Raw genomic sequence first — 27,610 nt, 5'->3', positions numbered from 1 at the left:
GCATTGACAGGCAGATTCTTATCTACTGCGCCACCAGGGAAGTCCCCTGACTGCAAACTTTTGAAGCACCGTGGGCTTTGTTGTGACAGGTGACTTCGTAAGCAGTGGTTACCGGGTACCTGTCCCCAGGCCCACACCCTGGAACACCAGCTCTGCCTCAGCCCGAGAGGCCAGATGTACCTCTGGGGCTCACTACAGCCCTGTCATTACCATCTCCCGTCCATCTTTGTACGCTGCTATTTAAAAAATTACAACCTTACTTATTTTCACATATTCAAAATGCACACGTTAAAAAGTCCACATTCTGGCTGGCATTAAACTCTATAGACCATAAACGATTAGTTTATTTAGTTGAGTTTTATAAAAGCACCTGCATACACATTCAAAGTGCTAAAAATCACTTGCCTTTAATGGTGCTGATTAAGTCACACTTCTGTGGTTATTATTCCTATTTAGTTAATCTCTAACTTGAAGTATAAACTTTATCATACAGGCGAGAATACCATCTGGGGAAATACCACCTGCTATAAAGCAGGAGAAAGGAGCCCTGAACTCCTTGTGGACACGGGGTGCAGGGAAAGGGTTACAAGATTCAGAATCAGGAGACTGGGGTATTATTTCTTTATTTCTTACTCATGGGACCTCAATTATGTCACTACTTACCCTCTCCAAGGCCCAGGACCCTCCTCTGTAAAAAGTGAAGGGCTGGACTAGACAATTTCAAGTCCCATCCTGCTGTAAAATTCTATGATTCTGTGTGAAATCCCGTCCCTCTACAAGCTCACATGGCAGTGTTAACAGAAAAGTAATCTTGGTAGAGAAAGGACATTCTTGATGGCAGGGAATGGAATTTAACCAAAGACTCCATAATGTCTGACAGCCAGGAGGAGTTCTGACGCCCTAAGCCCTGTGCCAATGTAACAGGCCACTGGGAGTAGAAAACAGAACTGTAATTATAGACCCCGTCCTTGGACAGATAATCTGCTTAGCTCCGGAATGGTTAACTGCCCTTTTCAGTTTCTCTTTACCCCTTTTCTCTTGGAGTGCTTTACTCCTGATACTGCGCAGGAGATATGAAACATGGCCCTTGAGGTCAGCCTTCAGCAATTTATAGCTTATGCCACGCCTCCTTCCAAAAAAGACTTCCAGATGCTTATCAGAGAAGGCTGTGACCTGAAAACAATGGAACAAAAACCTTAGAGGAAAAAAAAATCAAAAGGCTCCACACTCAGGCAAACATATTTGTTGGGATCTGAGCTTCTCAGTAGATGAGGACAAAAGGGAAAATGGGCCACGAAAGTCTCACTGTGTGAAAAAAAATGGTCACATACAATTGTCACTAGAGAGGCAAGGTTTCCTGATTCTAAGTTAGTAACAGTCACTGCAGGCTGAGGTTCAATAGGGTCTTGCTCTTTTCCAGGCATGGTACCAAGGGCTCTGAGTGATGGCTCTCACACAGTCCTGTGAGGTAGGTGCTATTTTACAGTCTTGTTCTGCAAGCAAAAACTGAAAGCTCAAAGTGAACAAATTCTCCAAAGCTCTCAATGCTTCCAAAAAGCAGAGCTGGGTTGTGAGTCCAGGTCACCTGACTCCAGGCCTCCTCTTGCGTAAACTGCCTCCAAAAAGCACCAAAGGAATTCTCATAGGGAGACCTCAGTTCTGGAGCAGCAAAACAACTTCCACACTAATTTCGACGATGGCTGGAAATGTCCAAGTAGTTGTTTCTTACACAGACCCTTGAGAAAAACTGAGGGTGTATGTAGCACTGAAAGGTCGTTGAATGAAATCATTCTCACAGGGGAAGTTAAACTATCAAGGTCTAGGTTTGCAGTCTCATTTTAAAAATCTAACTTGATTCAGAGATGGTGCTCAGAATACCCAGAGGAATAAACAAATTGCATTTCTGTCCCTGAGACTCCCGCAAACATGGGTCTGGTTGATGGTGCTTTCAGACTCAGGACATGCAAACACTTGGAGGTTAGTGTGTTGACCTAGGTCAGGGGTTTTCTAACTTTTCTGCACATAAGCAACACCCAAGAGCCTTTTAAACATGGGTTCAATGGCCCTGGGGTGGGGCCCAGAAATAAGCTTCTTTTGTTTTATTTTGTAAGCACTGACCTAAGTCCATGCAGATCATTGTGAACTGGGGAAACCTGACAGTAGTAGATGAGGAAGCCAAAGGGAGTAACAAGGATGTGGCAGGTGCATGGGTGGGGAGGGAGAGGCAGAATCACGCTAGTTCCCGTTTTGCTCCTGTAGAAAGGCGGTGTGAGGGCTGACTCAGCCTTTTCTGCATTTGTTGTTTTTTTCCCTTGAAGTGGGAGAGGTTTCCAGTGCAACTGGACCAGCTTGATCCCGAAGCTACCACTCCCCTGTTCCGGGAGGCTTTTTTTTCCCTGATGCAGCATCCTGTTTAGGCAGGGTCATGAGGGTGCGCCTTGGCCCAAAGTTTGGATCCTGGGCAAAGGTGAATAAATCAGCCTGCCCAGGCAGCTTGCACAAAGCCCACAGGGCTCCCCACAAGTCTGTGCACAGCTAGTCTGCACAGAGAAGAGCAAACATCCTGCAGCCCTGCCACCTCACCGACTATATAGCCCCAACTGCGGCCCCTGCTCCAAACATCAGGGGGAGGGGCGGCGGCTGGTCTTCCCCAGAGAAGATGCACAAAACGGTGCAGAGAGAAATACGCAATGGCATTCCAGCGCTCTGGTTCCCTCTGACCAGCTCAAAATATAAAAGAATAAAAAAGGCTGCAACACCCCGGTGTAACTGCACACTGGCTTTTGGCAGATGGTTACTGCTATCTCATCTCCTTCCAAGGAAGGAAGTGCAAAAACTTTTAAGCAGTCTTTGCAGTTTAACAGTGCTAGATAAACATTATCTGTAGATGTGTGCATTCCTGAAAGACCTAACTGGTCTCTTTAAATTGATCAATAGAGTTAGTGTAATCTTTACCAAAATCCCAGTCAGATTATTTGTACATTGACAAGCCAATCCTAAAATTTATATGGCAATAGGAGAGTGGTATAGCTACTTTGGAAACCTCTTTAGCAGTTTCTCAAAAAGTTGAACATAAATATACCATGCAACCCAGCACACTTCCACTCCTAGGTTTCGAACTAAAAGAAATGGTAACTTATGTCCACTCAAAGACTTATACGCAAAAGTTCACAGCAGTGTTCTCCAAAAATAGCCCCAAACTGGAAATAATCCAAATGACTCTCAGCTAGTGAACAGATAAACAAAATGTGGAACATTCAAATAATGCAATACTGCAAAGCTACTGCTTTTAAATAAAAGGAACAAACTGCTGCTACATACAACATAGATGACCCTCAACAACATGATGTTAAGTGAAAGAAGCCAGACACGAAAGACTACATATTGATTCCATTTCTATGAAATTTCTAGAAAAGGCAACAGGAAAGAGATACAAAGTAGATTGGTGGTTGCTGGAAATGGGGATGGGAATAAGATTGGGAGCAGGGTTGACTGCAAAGTCAAAATGAGGTGATGGAAAAGTTGTAAAACTGCATTGTGGTGATGGCTGCACAACTGTTTAAATGTAATAAAAATAAACTGTATTTTATGGTACATAAACTATTCTTTAATAAAGAGACAGGACAATTAAAAAACAAAAAGAAAGAAAACAGTAGGGAGTGGGGGAAAGACCTGACTGGAAGACAAGAGAAACTTTCCTGTGCACTGTTCACAAGGACACATCAGGGCGTGCATGCATTCATTCCTTTTGGGGGGGGTCCAGATTCCTTTGGAAAGCTGTTGAAAAATAAAGATTTTTTTTTTTTTTTTGCAGAACAAAATATACCTGCATATATAGAAAGCTAGATATATGTGTGCAATATTGTACTGTTAGCAGTTGTCTAAAGACTCGAACATTTTCAAAGGGATTAGAAAATAATTGCCTAATTTGCTAATCTAATCAGTATTTCTTTCTTCAGAGGAATCACTATTCTCTTGTACAACAAGAGAAATGGAGCTGCAGAGAGATTAAGTAACTTGCTGGGGACCACATGAGACACTGAAACGAAAACCTGGGCTACGCCATTAACCTTAGTGTCGCTACTGGGAATCTCTCAGGCTGGTTCTTTGGCTGTGTGCTTTCATGCACAATATTTAATTGGAGTTTTATCTGAACTTTTGAAGCAGGTGACATCATCCTTCATGTTTTATGGTGATCAAACCGAGGCTCAGAAGCCAAATGACTTGCTGCACCAAAACCAAGGTCACACAGCTAAGTGTCAGAACTAGGAAACATCCCAGGTCTTCGGACACAAGTTCGATTCTCTTGTACTGATATCACCACATCATGGATACAATACTTCTCTTGTTTCAGAAATCTCAGGCAACTAGAAAAATAAATAGAAATATCCTGTATGATATAAAAAGATGGCCAAAATGATTGAGAAGTTCTGTTAACATGTATTTTGAATAGTTTGCCAAATTTCAAGGCAGAGCAAATAACTACACTGAAGGCAAAACATAAATCTGAAATGCATGGATATCTGCATTTGAAACTAACCTCTCCCCTCTGGTGCTCCCACAGCTCTGGGCTTGGGCTGTCCCACACATTTAACTTTGCCTCTAACGTTATTGAAATGGAGAAGGACGATATGGTCCTTGCCCTCTCCCTCATGTCCTCAGCCTGCCTTTTGTCTGTGGAAAAACTTTAGCCAAAGAATAAGTTTAATCAGAGAAGTGAGAAAATGCAGAAACAAAGGAAAACAGTCAAAGGAGACCAAATAATAATAGTTTAGTCATTAAACATAGTCAAGGACCTTTAGGTCCTCCTTAAGGGCTATAGACAAAATTCTGAGCCGTATCCTGCGAGCTGTCTTACAGATACTGAAACCCCCGCCAGGTGGAAGAAATGAACTACATGATGACCAGGCTGTAGCCATGGCATAAGCTGCCACAATTCCGAGAATTGGCCTCAAAGAAATGGAAACGAACGGAACCTGAAACTGAAGATTAACTGTACCTGAAACAATCAAGATGATGCTGGTTGACCACCGATGACCAATTTCAAGATGACTGTCAGAGCTTGACAAAGAGTTGGCCTTTGGACAGGCGTCCACCCTCCCCGGTTGCCAGCATCCAAAATAAAACAAACTTGCCTTTCCACCAACCTGGCCTCTTTATTGGCTTTTGAGAAGTGAGCAGCCGGACCCCACTTTCAGTTACATTATGCCTGGGCTGTCTGCCCCATCCCACTGTCCAACATGGAGTAGAAAGAGATGGGCTTTGGAATCAAGAGAACCCAGGGTCTGCATTCTGACCTTGCAAATGGTGTGGTCTTGGGCACTTTTCTGGACTTATTTCTTCAACTGTAAAAACTGGTATAAGAAAACCTGTCACATAGGATTGTTATGAAAATTAAATAACCAAAGGCAAGTTCAGTTCATACCAAAGTAAGTATCTGGTACCAGTAAGTGCAGGTGAGCTTGCTCCCTCTCGTTCACGTTAGATTATACATCCCTTTAAAGACGTGGGCCACACATGTGTCATCATAGCTCTAGGATCTCTCTTGCTTTCCATGGAGCAAGTTCTCTAGAGATGTCGGGTAAATTAACAGGCCAACAGAAGCCCTTATCCCCAAATCTCCAGATGCTGAGCAACCATTTCCTGCACAATTATGGCCAAAAGAGAACTAAAGGATGAACTTCTGTGCCCCAGCTGTCATTTCAGTATTTACCTGTTTCCAGATACTACGCTAAGCACCTCACAAACCATATTCCATCTGACTCTCCCTACAACCCTGTGATAGGGGTATTATGTCCATTTAACAGATGAGGAAATTAAAGCTTAGGGACATCAAGAAATCACCCAAGGTTACTCAGTTAGCAAGGAATGGAACTGTGGTCTAAATCCCAGTCTGTCCAACTCCAGACTGTACTCAGAAGCACCAGGTCCCCCAGCCTCCCTACCCTCAGCAGCTCCGTTCACGAGGGGAGACCCTTGCTGGGATCTGCCCTAAAAAGGTGTATTTCCTATGACTTTACAGTATCATCTTTCAACTTCCTTTTTTTTTTTTTAAAGAATACAAATAAAGGTTTATTTATTAAGGTCTTCACATTTTACAGTTTGCTAAGACTCAAGGAAGACTAGGTGATGTTTTAAGACCTTAACAAAAATTTTACTTTCACGATCCCTCCCACACCCAACTACTCAAACGGTATGATCAAATGTTATAAAACAAAACAAAAAACCAAAACCACTAGAAATAACACCAAGTCCTTTAAAAACAACTCTCCCAAATGTTATTTCTTGACATAGGTGGTCTTCGTGGTATGGGAAAATGTGATCCTAAATCCTTGTAAAGCAGCCCTGGCAGCTCCAGCCTGCCTGTCATTTTCAAATCCAATTAAGTCATGTCATGTCTCATAGGTATTAAATGTACTTCCTTGAAACCAGGAACTGATTAAGTAGCATGGATAACATCATCTCATTAGTCTCTTCCGATAAGTTATTAAGGAATACAACATAGTTTAGAGGGTAACCAGGGACTCAAGGATTTGAGGTTGAATTTCCTTGAGTGTTAGCTAGACTTGGTATTCCCTGACCAAGGTAATTGTTGTTACAGTCTGTTCTACAATTTGGCTTTTTTTCTTTTCTTTGTCACAAAAAATGCCATGCGTTTTACATATTATATCACAATGTTCTCCCTTACAAGGTAGGCAGGAAGTCCTGAATGCACTTTTTTTTTTTCCTTTCTTTGGAGTAGGAAAGAGGTACACCTTAATTTTTTTTTCTTTTAAGTAAACTTCTTTACTGAAGTAGAACATACACTGGAAAAAATGCACAAGTCATAAATTTCTAGTTCAATGAATTGTCATAAATGCAACACAACTTGTAGCTAGCACCCAAACCGAGTAAGAGAACATTATCTGTACCCAGAAGCCCCTTCATGTCCTCTTCCAGTCATTGATTTCTAATCACTATGCTGACTTCTAACTTTTACCTGTCTTTGAAGTTTACATAATAGGAAGCAGATATGTCTGGCCTCTCTTACTCAACACCGTGAGAATTATTCATGATTCTGTGTGTACTTGTACTTCACCACGTCTCATGATTCCATAGTATTCCTTTGTGTAATTATACTACATCTTATTTATCCATTCCACTCTTGATGGACATTTTGGTAGTTTTTAAATGTTGGCTGTTTTGAACTGTGTTGCTCTGAAGCTTCCTGCCCATGTCTTTTGGTGAATTATATGCACATTTCAGTGGTACATATATATAAAAGTAGACAATATATGTCAAGGTCATTGCATACATTTATGTTCAGATTGAGTGCTGCCAAACGGTTATCCAAAGTGGTTTTTGCCTTTTATTACAATTTTAATCCGAGAGGAATTTGAAGGAATTAAATAAGAAGAATCAAATTAACAGCGCTTTACCAAACAGATTCCCAAAGTGATTTCTAACCTCTGTGAAGTGAATGATTTTTTCTTTTTTAATAAAATGGCCTCTTAGTAAAAGCTCTGTACTTTAATCCCATCAGGTATCCATTATTCCAGTATCTCCAGAGTGTCACTGAGCAATTTCCAATTCTCCTTTCATCCTTGTCTTTCTGTTAGAGAGACGCGGATGAACTGATGGAGAGACGTGGATGAAATGCAAATAGTCCTCATATTTAATTCCAATATAGGCTCAAAATCAGCAGGCAACGGTTGGCACTCCCTGGATCACTCTGTACAAGTCTTTGTCATGAAGCTTCAAAAGTGGCTTCTTCCAGTTAGGGCTGAGGCCCACTGGCAAGGATCAAAAAAGAATTGGAATTGGAAGATTGAGGACTTCAGTGGCTACTAAAAGATTTCACTTATCCTCTCATGATTGAGCTTAAACACTTCTTATCCATTATTTTTATTGTTAATAATATCTTTTGCATTTGTTTTGCAGTTGAACGTTTGTGAAGCACCTTCCCGTTTAATCCACCCAATGCTTCGGGGGTACCCTATTACTCTTATGCCTATTTATGGACTAAGAAAAGCCTTCTAAATTACAGAGCTAGTGTTCAATCTAGGGTTTTTGATTAAGTCCATTCTCCCTTCCCCCTACATCCTGGTACATGTCAAGGGTCAGAAAGACTGGAAATTACTTTGGTAACTTGGACAGCTTAAAAATAATAAGCATTGTTTTTTTTCCTTCTTCCATGAATTCTCATGAGGGAGTACAGCAGCTAACTACCCAGGTAAGATCCAAGGGATCTTTGAAGACTATCCCTTGCACAACAATAACTCACTTGGGGTGATAATTTGAAATTGTGGACTAGAAAATGATCCTGGTTCCTGGGGTCTCATTAGGAGAGTGTCATTTGGCCCATTTTAGACATGTTATTAGGCTGCCCCAGTTTCGGTAGGTGCAACGTCAGGAATATAAAAGGTGGATGTTTGAGAAATCTGTTAGGTTGAATGCTGTACTGAACTTTCAGCATGTTTGGATGTATTGGGACACAACTGCTTATTTCCCCCAATCCTATGTACTGTCTGAAAAGACTTGTATATTCTATAATGTTAAAAGGGTAGAAAAGTATTGCTTCTGCCTAGTTTGCAAGATTGCTATGTAGGTAAAAGAAATGTTAATTACATGTAAATTCACCTTGAGTACTATGACACAGGGAGAGGATGAACTAGGTTGCAAAATACCAGCTATTCTAGGCCATTTTCTTTCCAAATACTTACACTCTGAAAGGGATTTTTAAGGGGTCTCTTTAGGAAGTTAGACCCAAGAGGGACAGACTCTCAGAATCCAATGGGATATTACGGTGAACACTGAGTAGAACGCCAGGTCAGCTGCTGCTCTGCATGTGCTAAAAACTATTTGCATAATTCCAGGGAAGGAACAAGGAGAAACTCATCATGCTTCCGGTTTAATGCAACCCGTTTTTCAAATGCAGACACCACCCTACAGTCAAGGTTAAAGGTTTTACATATTTTCCTTTCTTAACACCAGGAGATAAATATTTGCCTTCAAGTTCAACATTCTTGAAATCTAATCCCAACTGGATAATTTTTGTCTCTTGTTCAAGGGCAAACACTTAAGGTTTCTTATTACTCGTGATCTCATTCCTGGTCTCCTTTCCAACTCAAGAGCATGTTGGAGTCAGGAATGCACAAATAACAGCAATCCAAAGCATCTCGTCCCTGCCAGATGCTCCAAGGGAATCAACGATCAATACACATGTCCTGGCGGCCAAATGGCACAAGTGTGTGCCTGGGAGAGACGGGATGGGAAACAGCATGCAGGTCCCCTGTATTCATCATCTTAGTAATGACTTTGTAACTTGTAGGAAACATACAGAAAGCAGGGTTTTTTTAAATTAAAAATATTTAAGCTTGTTATATAGTGTACAGGAAACATGTCATCCCAGTTCAGTGAGATTCTAGTTTGTCAACTGCTTTTCTTCATCAAGTTGCTATCTCTAAAGTAAATTCCACTTCTATGATTTTTATCTTCTCCAGGAATTGCAAACATTTCTCTATCCTACCCATTCTTTTTCCTTCCTCGATATTTCTATTCTAAAATAACTCTTAAAGGACTTCATGAGAGTTGGGTAACCCAGAGCCTTGGGCATAGCCCTTGCCTTGCTTTGGAGTCTTGGGTGATCCTTACAAGTTATTTCCACTAAAACCATGGCTCTGAGTTATCAACTCTTTTACAGATGGTTCAGCTCTGGGCTGCCTACAGCCCCGTATCAGACTAAAAATATTTTTTCTTCCCCAGGGTTAGAGGAGCCTTCAGGGTGGGAACCAATACCAGAGCAGTCAGAAAAACACAGCTTGCTTTTAAAAACAACCTTGTCTGATTTCCTCTCCCACTGTGGCTGGACTCTACCCCCTTAACAAACAACCAAGCCTTCCAGCCCAGAATCTGCAGAGCCCAGACTCTACCGTTTCACTAGGAGCAGCGGGGAGGGGTGCTCTGGCCATCACTATCAGTGCTAATGGTCAGCAGGAAGAAGAAACAGAGCGCAAAGTCAATTCTAAGATGGAGAGGGAGATGTATGAAAGAATTCAGGACCCCACATTTGGCAATACCCAAATCAGAACCCATTTAAAAGCAAAGCTCATGTCTTTGGATGACGACCAAAGCATTTCTGTATCCTGCAAAGAAAGAGATACATGATTCACATTCCAGTCTTTACAGCCTGGGTGGGGGCTTGCTCTGTGAGCGACCCTCTGGATTCCTCTGGAAGGGCAGGCCTCCGGGCTGGAGCCAGGATAAGCAGAGAGTTCGGGCCAGGAGGGCAGGCACCCTGCCAGCCACACCTGCTGCCCCTCCCACCCGTTATGTCAGGTGACAGAGGGTCCTGTCAGAGGGAAGCCAGTGACCTTGTCGTGGCTAGATGCTGGGACTCAGATGACAGCCTGAGTCACAGACATGGACCAGTGATTCTGCGCAGTCACACAGCTCTGGAACCTTTGAAGTGTTAGATCCTGTGACCTGAGCCGAGGTCAAGCCTGCACTTTGCCCCAGGGCAGCAGACTGGCCTGAGTTCTGAGGTCAAGGCATCCAAGTGCTCCTCAGCAAAGTCTACTGAACTTAGTCAAAGCCAGCCGGCTCCTCTGACGACAGACAGACAGGCAGGCAGGCACACAGACAGGAAAAGCCCAGCTGCCTGGGCAAAGCAGCCACTCTGCAAAGAAATGCTGGTCAGTCCTCCCTCCTCACCACTCAGCAACTGGACCAGAGGCCCTTTACTGAGCTAAGGACATTTAAATGGCAGGTTAGTTTTTGTTAAACACCACATGGATCACAATCCTCTCTGGATAAAACGTCTTTAATGTCATCCCATTACCTGCTGACAAAAGCTGAACCTCCTACCCCGGCATTCAGCAGCCTCCACGACCTGGTCTCAATCTACCTGTCCCGCTTTAAAGAATCATAGGTTCCCCTCAAGAGAGGTGGAGTAGCTCTGGGGAAGGGCTTGGGCACCAGCAGCTTTAACGAGCTCCCCTAGTGATTCCCAGGCGCAGCCCAGGCTGAGAGCTTCTAGAGTGAGCCTTCTCCAACTCCCCAGATTCGGGCATTCCCTTCGACTTGCATTTATTTCTGGTCTCGAATATATACTTTTTAAACATTGATGGAAGTAGACACCCCTTTATCTAATGCAATAAATTATAACTGCTGGTTACTTAACAGGTTTTCCCACTAGACTTTTCACTTCTCAGAAGAAAGGACACCGTCTTATTCATTTTCATATTTCCAGAGTCTTGTAGGTGTTGAGCACATAGTAGGTATATTTTGCAAAAATAGTCTACTTTATATAATAAAATACCAATGCTCCAAGCATTGGGTCAAAAGCTGCCTTCTCTAGGGATCTTTTCGTATCAACGTCACCTGGATATGACCCCACCTCATCTGCACTCTTAAATAAATAGCATTCATTTATTCCATTCATATAGCGCCATGAGCTTCTAGATATTTCTGTGTTTTAGGACTTCCACTAACTTTTAAGTTCCATTAAGGCAGGGACCGTGTCTTTTATAATTGTATATTATAACAATAATTATGCAATCAGCTAGCAAGTACAAGCATTAAATGCTAAATTCTTGTTTAAAGAATGAATTATACCTCAAACTAGTAGACCCAAAATATGTTAGGTAAGTATAGTACTGAGAAAAACTATCATGCTGTAGAGCAATGACAGAATGAATTTTTGAAATCAAACTATATTGGTAAATTTACGTTAGGATTTTATTCTATTCTAAACTATGTTTTCCTTTTAAAAATTCTTTTTCATCCCCCCTCACCTCTTTCTAGAATAGTCCTACTTCCTGTAATTTGCTCCTAATACATTTCCTGGGAAAGAGTAATTCTAATTCTTTCAGTATGAAACAAACAAGTCACCTGCAAAAAACACTCCCAAACTCTCAAGAGAAAAACCAACTGTCTATATTCTCCAATATCATCAAGTTTAAAGGCCTCCTTTTCTTATGGGACCAAACAGCTGTCCCTCTGCCACTCTCTCCAGTGTGAAAACGGTGACATCACTTCCTTATCAACAAACTATCTCAGGTGCACTGATGTTCTTTAGCATCTTCCTGGAAAGGTTGGTCCAGGCACTCCCCATCCAAGACAAGTCAACTGCCTTCTGTCCAATTAGGACAGGAAAGCTGCTCCCACTTCCTTGCTGCAGGCCAGCCGTGATGAGCATGAGATGACTTAGATTTGTAAACCTTGCTGGGAGGGATACTTATCCCAAAAATAATGAGTCTATTAAAGGCAGGAGCCTGAACAAACTGCTGTTTTCACCTGTGCATAAAGCAGGCCAGATTTCGTGATCTGGAGAAAGGAAATGTGTTCCAACCCAATGTAATGCACACACGTGAGTGCCTGGTATATAGTAATGTCCAGCTGTGTTTTCTAGGGACCAGAGGCCTGTGTGCATGAGGTCAAAGCCTTTAGGCAGGAGCCTTGTTCATTTCTGCATCCCCAGTTTGTGCAAACAGTAAGTGCTCAATAAGCATTCACTGAATGAAAGACTCTACCCTGGGATCAAGAGGAGGGGACAGTGGTTAATGATGATTCATGGGGTCAGAGAAGACATCACGGAAAATGGACCTGTAAATGGAGATTAGAAATGTAAAATAGATAGCTAGTGGGAAGCAGCCGCATAGCACAGGGAGATCAGCTCGGTGCTTTCTGACCACCTAGAGGGGTGGGATAGGGAGGGTGGGAGGGAGGGGGATGCAAGAGGGAAGAGATATGGGAACATATGTATATGTATAACTGATTCACTTTGTTATAAAGCAGAAACTAACACACCATTGTAAAGCAATTATATTCCAATAAAGATATTTAAAAAAAAAAATAGAAAGGTAAGCAGAATCTCCCTTTCATTACTATATGTACCAAAACTCAAGACTTTTTTCCCTATCCCTCACATCATAGCCAAGAACATATCCACCTGGACCACTCCATCCACCCTCTCTTTCCCCAACACACAAAAGCAAACCCAGAAAACCAGACATTTCTTTACCTCGAGTTGCTTTTCTATATAATTTCCATATATAATGATCAGCTAAAAGCTTATTTCTTACCCCTTATACATTTAACTGATAGATGGGATAAATTAAGAGAACAAAAATCACAGAGGGGACAGAAAGAGAAGAAGAATACTAGTTCTTCATTGCAGAAAAGCAGCGATCTTAGAAAACTGTGTTTCAAATGTCCCAACCATGCAACATAATGGCTCAGAACAGGAAGAAATTAGCTTTATTTCAGTAACAGCCAGTATTCTACCACCTCTTAAATCAAGCAAAAATAATTATCATACACACACACACACACACAAAGCCACTGGCAGGCAACATCCGACAGTAATGATTTCACACTCAATTTATCCCGAGCTAGCTTATACCACATCACAGCAATTTCACCGGGTAGACTTGCTTCAGTTCACCTCTTCCTAACCTACAGTAAACGACCACCAATAAAACTCCAACTCAGCCTGCAGCACTAGTGGGCCTGGAGTTGACGTGAATTTAATGTCCCTCACGAATTCTGGTGGCTGGTGACAGCAAAGGGCGTCCCTCATCAACCAGGAACAAAAGAACAGCTAAATGGTTCTTAGCATTCCTGTCTAGTCCAGAGTATGTAGACATAAGCAATTGATTTTTCTGAGAAAGGTGATGGATTCAATGCTACCAAGAAATATATCCTTTACCAAAGAGACGGCAAGGATTAGTGCCCTAGCAGAGTCTAGTTGGCTACTGATATCTGCTAAGTTTGGGTCATGTTTCAAATTTCCAAGACAGAGAGATTCTTGAAAATGTCATCACAAGCCTGAAAAGTTTTCAAACGATGCTGTCCTTCAAATGATGGTACCCAGGGAATCACTGTGTCTGGCCTCTAGGCTGTATGGGTATCTCTTCTTGGACTATCTGCAGATTAGTTATCTCAGGTGGCTTGCTCTATGCTGCTCGCAGTAGACTCAGAGAATAAGAAGCTATTTTTCAATATTAGATAGAAGTAAACATAATTAAGACATGAAATGGGCATTTTGAATTTTGAGCTGTTTTGTTAATTTATGCAATCATTCCCCTGAATTAATTTTTATAGTTGAACTAGAACCGTACCTTTCCAGCAGTGAGTGCATAAAAACACATACAAAAAGGCATTCAAAGTACAGGAAATGGGCTTCCCACAGGCCATTGAGCAGAGTTTAAAACTGTTTCTACACTAGTGCGATCCTGTTTAGAAATTTAAAAGCGTTAGTCTGAAAACTAAGAGGCACAAAGCACCCGTCCTTGATAGCTACCACCATGGCATCCTTAGGGATTAAAGATTCAATTAAGAGTCTCCATGGGCTTTTTGCCTGAATGCAAATGCACCTTTCAGAGAAACGCAAAATCTAAAACACATCTGGGGATATCTCCCAGCACCTGAACATGGGTTAGTCCAGGTGAACGCGCAGCGGGTGTAAAAGAACAAATCCAAGCACGAGATCGCATTAAGAGCAAGTCAAGACCAGGGCCATTCAGAAGTAACGTGCGGCTGAGGCAACCCCACGCTCACGATCCCCCAGTGAGCGAGTTAAGGCCACCCTGCTTTGGGGAGAGCCTCGTCCTCCCCCAACTCCAGTCCCAGGAACTGCCACTGTCTCCACGACCCACCACTGGCCACAGAGAATGATCCAGGCTGGAAAGGTGACCACACCATGGCAATGGCACCTTCCCCAGGACTTCCTGATGTGAGCAGGGGAGAGAGCAGCCTTTTCCACTGAGGTTGAGCTGCTCGGAGCCCCTGTAGCTCCGTCCTTTTCAAGCAGAGAGAGTAGGTTTGTGAGCATGAACACACCTGCAGAGACAAGCCGACAGCCCAGAGCACACAAACAGCATCCGAGGCCCAGGCTTCAGTCCCTCCGGCCCTCTGTGGCGGCCTGGTCCTGTGAGTCCTGTTGTGCTTCAGTTGGTGTTAGGGGTTGACTTGTGTCCCCTAAGAAGATATGTTTGTTGCAATTCCAATTCTCAACACCTCAGAATGTGCTCCTGCTTGGAAACCGGGTTGTTGCAGATGTAATTAGTTAAGATGAGGTCAGACCAGAGTTAGGTTGGCTCTTAATCCAGGATGGTTGGTGTCCTCATAAGAGGAGGAAAGGGTGACAGGCTCCCTTAGAATGCCAGGTCACAGGAGGCAGAGATTGGAGTTACGCTGCCACGAGCCAAGGAATGCCTGGGGCTACCAGAATCTGGACCAGGCAAAAGGAACCCCCCCTCCTGCCCTCACAGAGGCCTCGGAGAGAGCCTGGCCATGCCAACACCTTGACTGTAGACTTCTAGCCTCCAGAACTGTGAGAGAATAAATTTCTGCTGCTTTAAAGCTACCCGCTTTGTAGTACTTTGTTACGGCAGCCCTAGGACACTAAGACAGCTGGATTGAGGTGAGTTTCTGCCGCTTTTGACCAAAGGTGCTGTCTCCCAGTGGAAAGTGGCTGGCCTCATTTCTCAGTTTTAGAAACGTTTAAAACCTTTTTGCATCCAAATGCCTTGTGCAACACAAATAACAGCTGTTTTCTCAAACTATTAAAAACAAGTGACATACCCAGCCACAATCCTTTAGTTTTGCATGAATACAACTTTCCTCTGAAAAATTATACAAATAGATGGTGTTGGTAATCCAGGCCTCATGCTGGAGTCAAACTTCGAAACTCAACTATCAGTGCTGGTTAAGTTCAGAGCAAGGCCACCATTCAGCTGGCACCAACTGAACTAAAAACCCCTGGGGATTACAAAAGAAAGTTTTCCTTCTGCTTCCTTTTCTTTTTCTAAAATAAATTTATTTATTTTATTTATTTATTTTTGGCTGCGTTGGGTCTTTGTTGCTGCGCACGGGCTTTCTCTAGTTGTGGCGAGCGAGGGCTACTCTTCGTTGTGGTGCGAGGGCTTCTCATTGCAGTGGCTTCTCTTGTTGCGGAGCACCGGCTCTAGGCGCACAGGCTTCAGTAGTTGTGTCACGCAGGCTCATTAGTTGTGGCACAGGCTTCGCTGCTCCGCAGCATGTGGGATCTTCCTGGACCAGGGCTTGTACCCATGTCCCTTGCATTGGCAGGCGGATTCTTAACCACTGTGCCACCAGGCAAGCCCTGCTTTCTTTTCAATTAAGGTATCAGATATGCAAATACTTTTCTCATTAGCCTCTTATTTTGCTGAACTTGGCAAGAAAATTCCTAGAAGCCTTGCAGTTCTGGCCTTAGACTGATCTTAGACTTGCAAATAACTCTCAGCAGATGCCATTCCTGGGGCTGCCAGGGTTCTCCTCAAAAAGCAGGGCTGCTGATTATGACAAGAATTAGGCAGGAAGAACACTGATGTTTAGAGGACATGGAGTGGGTTGAATTGTGGCTCCTTCAAGGTATGTCCACCTGGAACCTCAGAATGTAACCTTGCTAGGTACAGGGGTTTTGCAGATGTAATTAAGGTAAGGATCTTGAGATGAGGTCATCCTGGATTAGGGTGGGCCCTAAATCCAATGACAAGTCCTTACGAGAAAAGAGAAGGGGAAACAGATCGAGAGACACAAAGAGGAAGGCCACGGGAAGACTGGCAAAGATTGGAGTGATACGTCCACAAGCCAAGGAATGTTCAGGATTGCCAGCTGCCGTCAGAAGCTAGGAGAGAACATGGGACGGGTTCTCCGTCAGAGTCTCCAGAAGGAACCCACAACCCTACTGACACCTCGATTTCAGTTGTCTGGCGCCCAGGATTGTGAGTGAATAGATTTCTGTTGTTCTAAGCCACCAAGTGTGTGGTCCTTTGTTACAGCAGCCCTAGGAAATGAACACAGGGCATCTCCAAAAGCACAGACATTGAAGGGCAGGCACAGGGCGGGTCTAACCTCATTCACCACAACCCATATTCCACAGCACTACACGAAACTTGGCATTTTCAGGATTTCACAGAAATCTCTTCATAATCAATCATGATGTTAACCCTAAAATTTGCTTGGAAACCTTCATCGCCATGCAAAGTCATGAATTAACTTGCCCCTTTGTACACAACAAGGCATCATCTTTGACTGTCGGCCAGTAATTATTTACATCTATAGTTATTCTCTTGTATTTGTTATGGTTTCTTGGAGCAAGGTAAAGAATGAGGCCACTGTGCGGCCTTTAGGAATAAAGTCCTAAATCCATAAGCACTGGCCCCGAGTCATTGCCAAGTGAAGGAAAGGAAACTGTAAAACAATAGGCACAACGTGGTCCTATTTGTCTAAAAAAAGGATATATACCCTCCCACGTTTATCTGTGCATTGGAAACAGGAGAAAAGCAAGATACAGAACTACATTCGGTATGACAGAATCCATGTGCCTAAACTCCATGTACGTAAACACTTCTGTGGCTGCCAGGGGCTCCGAACAACACCCACCTCTGGGGAGCAGGGTGGGGAGGGAAAGGGGGATGTCTACCAGGGCTGGCAAACTGTAGCCCTGCTTTTGTAAATAAAGCTTCATTGGAACGCAGCCATGTCCATTCGTTTGGGTGGTGTCCATGGCTACTCCGGCCCTTCAACAGAAGAACTGAGTAGCTAAGACAGAGACAGTAATGGTCCGTGAAGCTGAAAATATTTACTATCTGGCCCCTTACAGAAAGAGTCTGTACAGACAGAGTTACCATCTGCCCTCTGCCTTGTATGATTCTATACCATGTGCTTATTTGTTTATTCATATTTATTTAAAATGAGCACACATCACTTTGTAAAGAAAACTTTTAGAAGTTCTCTACTTGGACAGGGCAGGGCATCCCGGGCAGTCATCAACAATCTTCCTGGGACTTCCCTGGTGGCGCTGTGGTTAAGAATCCGCCTGCCAATGCAGGGGACATGGGTTCGAGCCCTGGTCCGGGAAGATCCCACATGCCGCGGAGCAACTAAGCCCGTGCGCCACAACTACTGAGCCTGCGCTCTAGAGCCCGTGAGCCACAACTACTGAAGCCCGCGCGCCTAGAGCCTGTGCTCTGCAACAAGAGAAGCCACCGCAATGAGAAGCCCGCGCACCGCAACGAAGAGTAGCCCTTGTTCGCCGCAACTAGAGAGAGCCCGCGCGCAGCAACAAAGACCCAATGCAGCCAGCCATAAATAAATAAATAAATACATACATACATACAATCTTCCTGGAAGCAGGTGGGAACTCAGACGTTTTCAGGATAAGAAGGAAAGTATCTAGTGGCCTGGAAAGGGAAGGTGTCTCAAAACAAAGAGAATATAAAATAAAGCTTTGAGCAAAAACTTCTCAAATATCCACGGAACGACCAGCAGAGAAATTCACTCAACTCCCTAGCACCCTGCTTTCATGCAATAGCTTTAATATTCCAAAGGCCTTTTGGAATACCTGCTTTTTTTTTTTTGTACAATAAGCAGAGAAGTAGTTGAATGGGGTGGCCTGGGGAGTGCTGGGGGTGGTGAAACACAGAACTGCTCTGAGACTCGCTTTTGGCTCTCACCAACAGATTGTGCCTTCTTGTGTTTTCTGGGTCTCAATATCCTTAACTTTAAGAAGGTCAGGCCAGATTAAATCTATGTAATGTTCCCGCCATGATATTTCTAGGGGTCTTGAGCAGGAATTACCTTTAACACAGAAAAGCAGGTAGAGAAGAGATCTTTCAGGTTGGTGCCAGGCCAGGTCTGGGAACCAACCAACTGAGTTGCAGCCCGTGTCGGTGTGAGTTCAGATTAGGCAAGGCCCCAGTTACCAAATGGCTCTGGGCTGGAAGTAATGCATGAACTCAGTCAGAAATTCCTTTCCAATACTCTCATTCCAAAGTCAGTTAAATTCAAACCACGAGACACAGTTATTAATGAGCACACCCAAGACCATTATGGAGCTTGAGGGTTTTGTGTTAAAAAGTTGTGTTAAAAAGTCACAGTTCCTCCAATTTTGCTCAGGGGTGGTTAAAGGGCCAGTAGTGGCTGTGATGGACAGAGAAGCTGGGTCACACATTGGGGTTCGTGACAGATTCCACACACATGCTACCCACGACAAGAGCACCTCTTGGTGGTCCCACCCCCAGTGCTGGAGGGCCTTTTGGTTTTATCACATCAACAAATAGCACATGAACTCCATCTTCCTGCTTATCCTCCCACCAAGGAAAATGGGAACCAGCTGGGTTGGCCCCAAACCTGGGTGAAACTTGGTTATGCGCCAAGGAAAGCTTTGACCGACCAGCCTTGTCAGGACTCTGCCCTATTCGAGTCGTCATCAGGACTTGACGTGTGCTGGAAAATTCAAGCTGCCAGACGATGGGGGACCTGCTCGCAACACACCAGCACAGTCTGCTTAGCTCCTACCCGAAGACTCACATTACCGGGCACACCACAGATGAGGACACCCCGGGCATGTTAACTCTTTCCACCTCAACGCTATGAAAATTCAGCAGCTTTTATCATCTTAGAACGGGCTTAAAGAATCACATGCACGTGTCGGCAGAGGCTTCTGATCTTGGCTTTCTACCTCAGCAATGGAACATCCTGGGGCCAACCAAACTCATAAAGACTGGTGTCAGCCTTTCTTCCATATTTTTAACACAACCAAGTGGAGGGGCAGGCAATTGGAAGCACTTGGTTGTGTTAAAAATATGGGAAGAAACACTGACACATTGTACATTTTCAGGCTTTTTCCTAGGTTTTTTTTTCCACTTGAGATGTCCATCTATGGCTGCTACATTTTTTTCTTAGTAGAAGCTTTATGTTCTAAGGGAAATCAATGTAACGTTGGGAGCTGAAGACAGGGAAACTGGTCCCTAGGGCTGCCCAGGAACCACCTCGGTTAAAGTTCATATGCATGACTCAACAATAGCTGAACTTTTTACGGATGGATTTGCTTACATGAGAAAAATGAGAGTTTAAATAATCAATTAAGCCCTGTCAGTTTAACAAAAGTGACTTAAGATACACCAGCTAGTTGTCCTTAGAGATGAGCTAATACGCTCATCTTTATACTATTTATATAATACTGCAAATAATATTATAAATAATGTTTATATTATAAATAATGCTTATAAGCTCAAATAATAAGGAAGAGAGGGAGGAGGTGAGGTGAGGTCTCAGGTTTCATTCATTTGGCAAAAGCTGATGGCGGGCCTGTGAGTCAACCTGATGAAGAGGAGACAAATGCCGTGGAACATGGGCTTTGGAGACAGATATGGATTCAAATCCAGGCCCTGCCAGTAATCATCTGTAGGCCATTGGGCAGCTGCTCTGAGCCTCAGTTTCCTTATTTGCAAAACAAAGGTGAAAGTAATACAGAGTAATGCACATGGGTGAAAGGACATTAATGAGATAGGGTTATAAAGTGCAGTAAGAACTAATAATAACTGCAGCCATAATCACCCTTTATTAGATATTCCTGTCCCGATGCTTACCCTGCAGAGGTGTGGCTGACTCCAAAACAAGGGACTACAACAGGTGACACTGTTGGTGTGATGTGCCCAGTGAGGTGGGCATGGGGGAGAAAACCACCCAAGACTACTGTGGAGGGAGGCACCACAGAAGGGGAGCACTCGGTTAGATTTAAAGGGGAGCAGGAGGTTACTAGGCAGATAGCGCCCCCCGCCTCCCTTCCTCCCTCCCCATTCATTCCTCCATCTATCCATCCACCATCCATTTATTGAGCACCTACCTACCTTCCATCAGATACTATTTTATTTTATTTTATTGAAGTACAGTGGATTTACAATGTTGTGTTAGTTCCCGGTGTACAGCAAAGTAAATTCAGTTACATATAACTATTCTTTTTCAGATTCTTTTCCATTATAGGATTATAGGTTATTACAGGATACTGAATATAGTTCCCTGTGCTATACAATAGGACCTTGCTGTTTATCTGTTTTATATAAAGTAGTGTGTGTCTGTTAATCCCAAGCTCCTAATGTATCCCTCCCCCACCCTTTCCCTTTTGGTAACAATAAGTTTGTTTTCTATGTCTGTGAGTCTGATTCTGTTTTGTAAATACATTCATTTGCAGATCCTGTTTTAGGTGCTGGGAACATGGCAGCACCTGTCATGAAGTTTACATTCTAGCAACAGGTGACAGACAACGACGTGTATACAAACAAAGAAGAATTTCAAATCGTGGAAAAAAAGTGCCATGAAGAGAATAAAACAGGGCCAGGGGACAGAAGATGACCTGGGGGAAGAATGTTCCAGGCAGAGGGAACAGCAAGTACAAAGACCCCGAGATGGCGAGAGAGTGCTTGAGAGACAGAAAGAAGGCCAGTGGGCTGGAGTGAATCGGGGGGAGAGATGTAGGTGACTTGGGGGGGCAGGGCAGGAGCTTAATCGCAGAGGGCTGGCTAAGCCAAGGTAAGGTTTTTCAATAGGTTTTTACAGTTCTGAGGTTAAAAGTCAAAAAAAACAAAAACAAAAACAGGGGTTTCCCTGGTGGCACAGTGGTTAAGAATCTGCCTGCCAATGCAGGGGACACGGGTTCGAGCCCTGGTACGGGTCCAGGAAGATCCCACGTGCCGCGGAGCAACTAAGCCCGTGTGCCACGACTACTGAGCCTGAGCACCACAACTGCTGAGCCCACGTGCCACAACTACTGAAGCCCACGTGCCTAGAGCCCGTGCTCCGCAACAAGAGAAGCCACTACAATGAGAAGCCTGAGCACCGCAACAAAGAGTAGCCCCCGCTCACTGCAACTGGAGAAGCCCATGCACAGCAATGAAGACCCAATGCAGCCAAAAATAAAATAAATACATCTATATAAAAAAAAAAAAAGGCACATTTTTTTCTTATGATTTAAAACTCTTTAAAAACCACAAAGGAAGACTGGAAATCTGCACTCGCCAGCACCCCCCACCCCAGTCCTTAGGCCCTAAACTTTGCTATGTAAGAACCAACACCTTCTTTAATCTGTTGCCAGAACAAGATACACTTTGCATCCTAAACAAGCTGCCAAAACAAAGCAGAAAGCTGGGCTAAAACTCTCTGTTAGAGGATGTTTTAAACTGTTCAAAACACATTTCTCTATCTTTTCAAGTATGTTTATTTGGACAAGGTATACGGATATAAGCACGGATGCAAGGAGCCAGCTGCAGAGCCCCAAGACAAACTAACACTATTATTATTTAGCAGGAGGGTAAGATGAAAGCCATCTTAAGTGTAAGCAAGCATTCCTGCTTCATCTAATGTTTATGAGCAAAAAAACGACCTCAATGTGAACCAGCAATGCTGAGGAGGACACAGACACGTATTTGCCAAAGACATTCCAGGCTTGGTGAACAGGAAAAGCAGTGGGGTTTGTTTCCTCTTTTGTTAGGGCCCCCTCCCTGCAAGGTCACAGTTTAAGCCTGGGCAGCTTAAGGCACCGGTTAGACTCATTCTTGCCCATATAGACTCATACCAGGGGCTCTGCTTTAGAAAACGGAGCTGGGGACAGTCTTTGAATCACAGCATTAAGACCATCTTGGGCTCCTTTACATACCACTACTGCATCTTTACATCCTGCATATTCCAGGGAAGTCCCCATTTCAAGTCATCTGCCTCATCTGGACAACCCACATCCTGATAACTGATTCAAGAAATGTGGGCTTTTTTGAGCACTGTTCTGAATTCCCAGTAGACACTCCCAATTCTCGAAGACTTCATACTCCAACACATACGAGTATATAAGGCATATATTTTCATTTGTGATCTACAAGTTCATTGGACTGGATAATTTTCTTAAAAGCAAAGAGGATGGGAATGCATCGCCTTTAGGTCAAGTCCTAGGCTTGGTATGCTCTTCTTCTTACTGAAGCCACGAGGCAGCTTTAGCATGTGGGGCTTTAAATATAAGAGCATAAGTTTAATATCTGGACCTCAGGAAGAAAAATTTATAAAGCTCTCCCCTCCAAATTTCACAACCCGCAGAACCACTACTCCTATATCCTTAAAAGACTTCCCTGGTAGCCTTTCAAACATTAAAGGCTGCTTGGATGGGGAATGGATTTGTCCTTTTGAAAAAAATACACAGAATAGACTATGTGGACAGGACACAGGTTGCAGACACGCAAACTTCTTGCAGACCAAGCTCCCAGGTGGTCTTTGTATGGGAATCACTGACATTCACTTGTTTACTGAGCAGCCAGCATCCGTGGGCACTGTGCTACATCCTGGGGACAAAACGGACCGAAAATACTAATGTTCTCTGCATTCATAGATCTCAGATCTAGTAAATGGGGGAGTGGATTTTCAAATGAGGAAATGCTTCTAAGAGAGCACAAGGTGTCGGATACATAGGTACCTCCAGGTAGAGGTAAACGGAAGATGAGCTTTGTGATGAATCACAGAAAACACCATGGGCCATTCCAACCCATCACCAAGAATGACTCCAACAAGTAGAGGTGTTTCCTGATATGCTCAGCCAATGTCAGGCACCACCCCTACCCCCCTACCTGAGCTAGGCCTGAGGAGGTTTCCCTCCCCAGAACAGCCTGTGGCAGCTCCTTGCAACATACCATGGTGCTCAGCACCTATCATGTTCTTGGAGAAATGCCAAGAAAATGTAATACATATAGTTTGTATACCAGATTGTTGTTTAATAAGATTATGAATGTATACTTATAAAATTTAAAGCTATAATTAGAACATAGGTCCACCAAAAAAAGTTAAGTAGAACTAAGCAAAATTGGCTATTTCCGATGTTTTGTTCCAGAATTTGTTACGATTTCATTTTGTAATCTGTTAACCTCTGAGAGCAAACACACAACAGCATATGCTAAAGGTGTAAGAAAACTTTTAAACGGAAAAAGTTCCAGCCATTGACTCTTTTGTTATCTGTGAATTGGAAAAAGGCTGTGACTATTTTATTTCATTGACAAAATGAGACCCAGTTCTCAATCAGAAAGGTTGAGACTTACTGGTGCAGAGGGGGAAAGGAAAAAAGAAATGAAAGCACTTAGCTACAGGTTCCAGAAGAAAAACCAAATAGGTGTGTCTAGATTTACACAAAGGCACACCTATTTTTTACACCTTATAAAACCGCGCTATAATACGAGATTCTTTTTTTTTAAAAAAATAGTGCATTTCTGGGATACACTTAAGATAGGATTCCTTTCAGAGAAGTTTGATTAGGCACTGCATCAAATAAGGCCCACAAAGGACCAGGAGGGGAGAGGCCAGGAGCAGAAGAATGTATACCCAGAAGAGTGCTCCATCTCCCAGCCCAGGATGTGATTTCAAACAAAAAGAAAACAAAGCAAAGACCAAATGCTCAGGGCAAAATATTTGTCCTGTTCTTGTTCTTTTGATAAACACCCTCCCTTGGGGTCTTGCCTCCCCGCCCCTGCCACAGCCCTCCCAGTAGGTCTCAAAAGTGGTTACTTAATAGGAGTGGTTCTCAACTGGGGGCTGATTTTGCCCGGCAGGGAACATTTGGCAATGGCTGGAGACGTTTTTAGTTGTTGAGTTGGGGAGGGAATTGCTACTGTCATCTAGTGGGTGGGTACCAGGTATGCTGCTAAACACAGGACAGTTCCCCACAGCAAAGAATCATCCCATCCAAAATGCCAGTCGTGCTGAGGCTGAGAAACCTGGTCTACAGGAGGCAAAACCATGATCATCCCTCTACAGACTTGGGGTGTAAGTCCTGAGTATTTTGGACTTCTCTGTCCTTTTAAATTAGCTATTATTTAGTTGGAGGGAAAAATCTGCAGACCTCTGTTGTCATGATATGATAGCCCCTGAACCAGTTCGATAAGCCACAGATGCAAGGGTTAAACTCACTGACACATGAAAATGCAGAAGGAACCCACCTGAAAACACTAGGTCGAAACGTGCATTGAAAGCTTATTTCAAAGAGGCTGAGCCAGGCCTCACATTTAGTCTTAAAAACCCTTCTCAAAAGTAATTTATATCAAGGAGCTGTGGCAAATTCACCTTTTCTGTAAGTACATCATGACTCAACAAGCCTTTTGATCCATTATAGAATGGCAACAATATTTTAATTAGTCATTTTCACTTACTTGTCAGAACCTGTTTGGATAATCTAAATAACTTCACATCCTCTTAACATGCCTCCTGAGACTGTCTCAGAGAAAACAGGCTCAATTTTCTCGTAAATCCCCGATCCCAGTTAAGGGATAGATGAAGCTGCTATGGCAACCCCACTCCTGCTGACTTTTAGGCGAGACTCACTTTTTCTTTTTTTTTTTTTTTAACCTTTCCCAAATCATAAATCTATTTCTTTCATGGTTGAGATGATTTTTCTTGTCTCATTCCTTCTTCAGTGCTAGCACAGCATGCTTTAAAAATTTTTCTCAAAAATAAATTTTGGAGCATGGTTTGATTAATAACTAGGTTTTCAGAAAACCTGTTTGCATTAGAAAGGCAAGAATCTCTAGATTTCTTACATTTCCTGCCCAAAGATGGTAGAGAGAGGGCACAGTCAGGCTCTTTCAACCTGTAGCTGTAAGAAAAAATGAATAATACACAAATGTTTTGCTTCCCCATATTCATTCATGGGAATCTTCTTAAAGGAAAAAATCCTCACATCTGTAGTAACAGATCAATTGAGTCAATCCCCCTCGCCCCTTTTACCACCAGACCCCCCAAATAGGATTCTTAAGTTCTTTCATCTCAAACATAAATTCCGCAGAGCTCTACAAGCACAGACAAAACAAAACAAAACAATCTGGAAACCACACTCTCAATCTTAGGGGTAGGGGTCTGAAAAAACACTCTTTAAAAGGTCAATAAACTATTACTCAGTCAAATAACCTGCCTTTTTCTGCTCTTTACTACTAGACGCATGAAAAAAAACCTCCGTAGTTCATTTTGCATCATAAGAAAAGCAAAAAGTTTAAGTAAAATGTCCTTCAGGCCAAAGCCAGTGGCTTCTGTCGCCAGCATCCAGCATACCACATCTGGAGGACCCTGGGGGTCTCCCATGTCGCCAAAGAAGCGGGGAATTTCACGTCTGCTCTGCAAAGCCAAGGACACCTCCAGCAACGTCGCTTTACCTTAATCCAGGGCTCCTTTTCTTCTGCTTCGGTTCCTGGTTTTGCTGAGCAGGGAACTCTGGGCTTCAAACTCACAACACTGCAAAGAGGCTTGTAAACGCCAGACCTCAGCCCGACAGACCCGGGGCTCCCTGCCCGCCTGGGGGACGCGAGCGGGGCTCCTCTCGGAAGCAGAGCTAACGAAATGCGCGTCTCTCCAGAGACACACACCGGAAAAGAGAACAGACTGGGGCAGGCGTTCCCACCCTCCCTCTCCCCACTGCATTTACTAGTTAAACACACCGGCAACCACTAACGGGCCAGTCCATGTTTCTGAAAAAGGAGGGGGGTATGTTTTCTTTTTTTTTTTAACTGCAGGTGAGGAAAGTACCATTTCTTCACATTCACCCACGCTTGTCTGCACCATTAATCTGACAGTGATTGTCCCTGGGGCAGAGGCTTGCATTGAAACCAGTGTCTTATGCTTTTTACTTTCTTTCTTCGATTTGAGATGACGGAAAGGTACACGACTGAGCATAGAGATCAAATAGCCTCCTCTCCTAAGTCACTGCACTGGAGGCACACTTTACGGCATCCTTTCTGTAGGTGTAATAAAACACAGTGCAACTTGATTTTGGTTTCCACTCGTTATTCAGAATTTTCATATTTCAGAATGTTTGTATTGAGATAAATGTGATCCCCCCAAAACTTCACTTATGAAGCTTCCATGTTTCATACTGTTGGTACATTTTGTATTGTGTCCTTTTACCGCACCAAAAAAATTACTAGTTACCTACATTCCAGGCACTTTACACACCTTACCTCACGTCCACTAAACTGCCCTGCAGAAATCCCAGATGAACCCGCCACAGAAGGCAAAGCCACAGGCTCTGCATATTTATGAACAAACAGACGGAGCCAGAAACCTTCTACCATGGTGCTAGCACAGCCCCTTTTATGTAGCCCTCCCTTAGGACTAGGGCAAGATTCTGTTACGATTCCTGTCATTTTTAACAAGACTAAAGCGATTTAGGGAAATTTTTCATGGAGATTATTTGCTCGTAAAGATCAGCTAATAAAAAGACCTTTTGTGTGTGTGTGTGTAATCTCTCTAGGTTGGTTTGGAAGCAATCCCAAACATTGCTGAAGAAATGTAAGGATTTTAGCAGTAAAACAGTGCTTCTAAAATGAAGAGGAAGCTACTGGGTTACACAATACAATAATTACAGGGGGTTAGCTAAATTTCTAGTGCATTATCCTTCCCAGGAGTCAAAAGCCCCCATGAATGTGCTTTCACCACACCCTTTTAGGGCCAGTTTCTCTAAGTGTGATCTGTAGCCCCCTGGCCCCACCAGAATCACCCAGAGCAGGGTGGCATGTTAACATGCAGATTCCTGGCCCCAGCCTGGACCCCTAGAACCTCTGGGTGAGGTCTGGTAATCTATACTTTAAATGAGATATCCAGGTGATCCTAGAACTTCGCCTCTTGTTTGGGACATTAGTAGGCAGTCCACTGTTTGTCAGAGGAGTGAAAGTGTCCCTCCTTACAAAGGAAAAAGGGAAATTCAACCATGCTCCCAGGCACAGGGCTAGAAGTACTGAAGCATAAGAACTGGGATCACTGGCCCCCAGACTTCATCATCCTCTTCTACTCTCCCATATCTGGACTT

General features: G+C 43.5%; 1 protein-coding gene across 22 annotated transcripts in view; it reads right to left on the bottom strand.

Moving 5' to 3' along the window:
- ABLIM1 (actin binding LIM protein 1) overlaps window positions 1–27,610 on the bottom strand; it is a 328,315-nt gene that overhangs the window by 60,396 nt on the left and 240,309 nt on the right. The window contains exon 1 of one of the 22 annotated variants that reach the window (XM_036828287.1): window positions 25,962–26,211. The exons of the other annotated variants lie outside the window; for them this stretch is intronic. The gene's annotated coding sequence lies outside the window, so the exon portion shown is untranslated. Of the gene's footprint in view, window positions 1–25,961; window positions 26,212–27,610 lie in introns of those variants that run through there. 22 annotated transcript variants of the gene reach the window in all.

The sequence above is a fragment of the Balaenoptera musculus genome, chromosome 16 (genome assembly GCF_009873245.2).
Source record: "Balaenoptera musculus isolate JJ_BM4_2016_0621 chromosome 16, mBalMus1.pri.v3, whole genome shotgun sequence".
Classification (NCBI taxonomy): Eukaryota; Metazoa; Chordata; class Mammalia; order Artiodactyla; family Balaenopteridae; genus Balaenoptera; species Balaenoptera musculus.
This window is presented reverse-complemented; position numbering and strand designations above follow the sequence as displayed.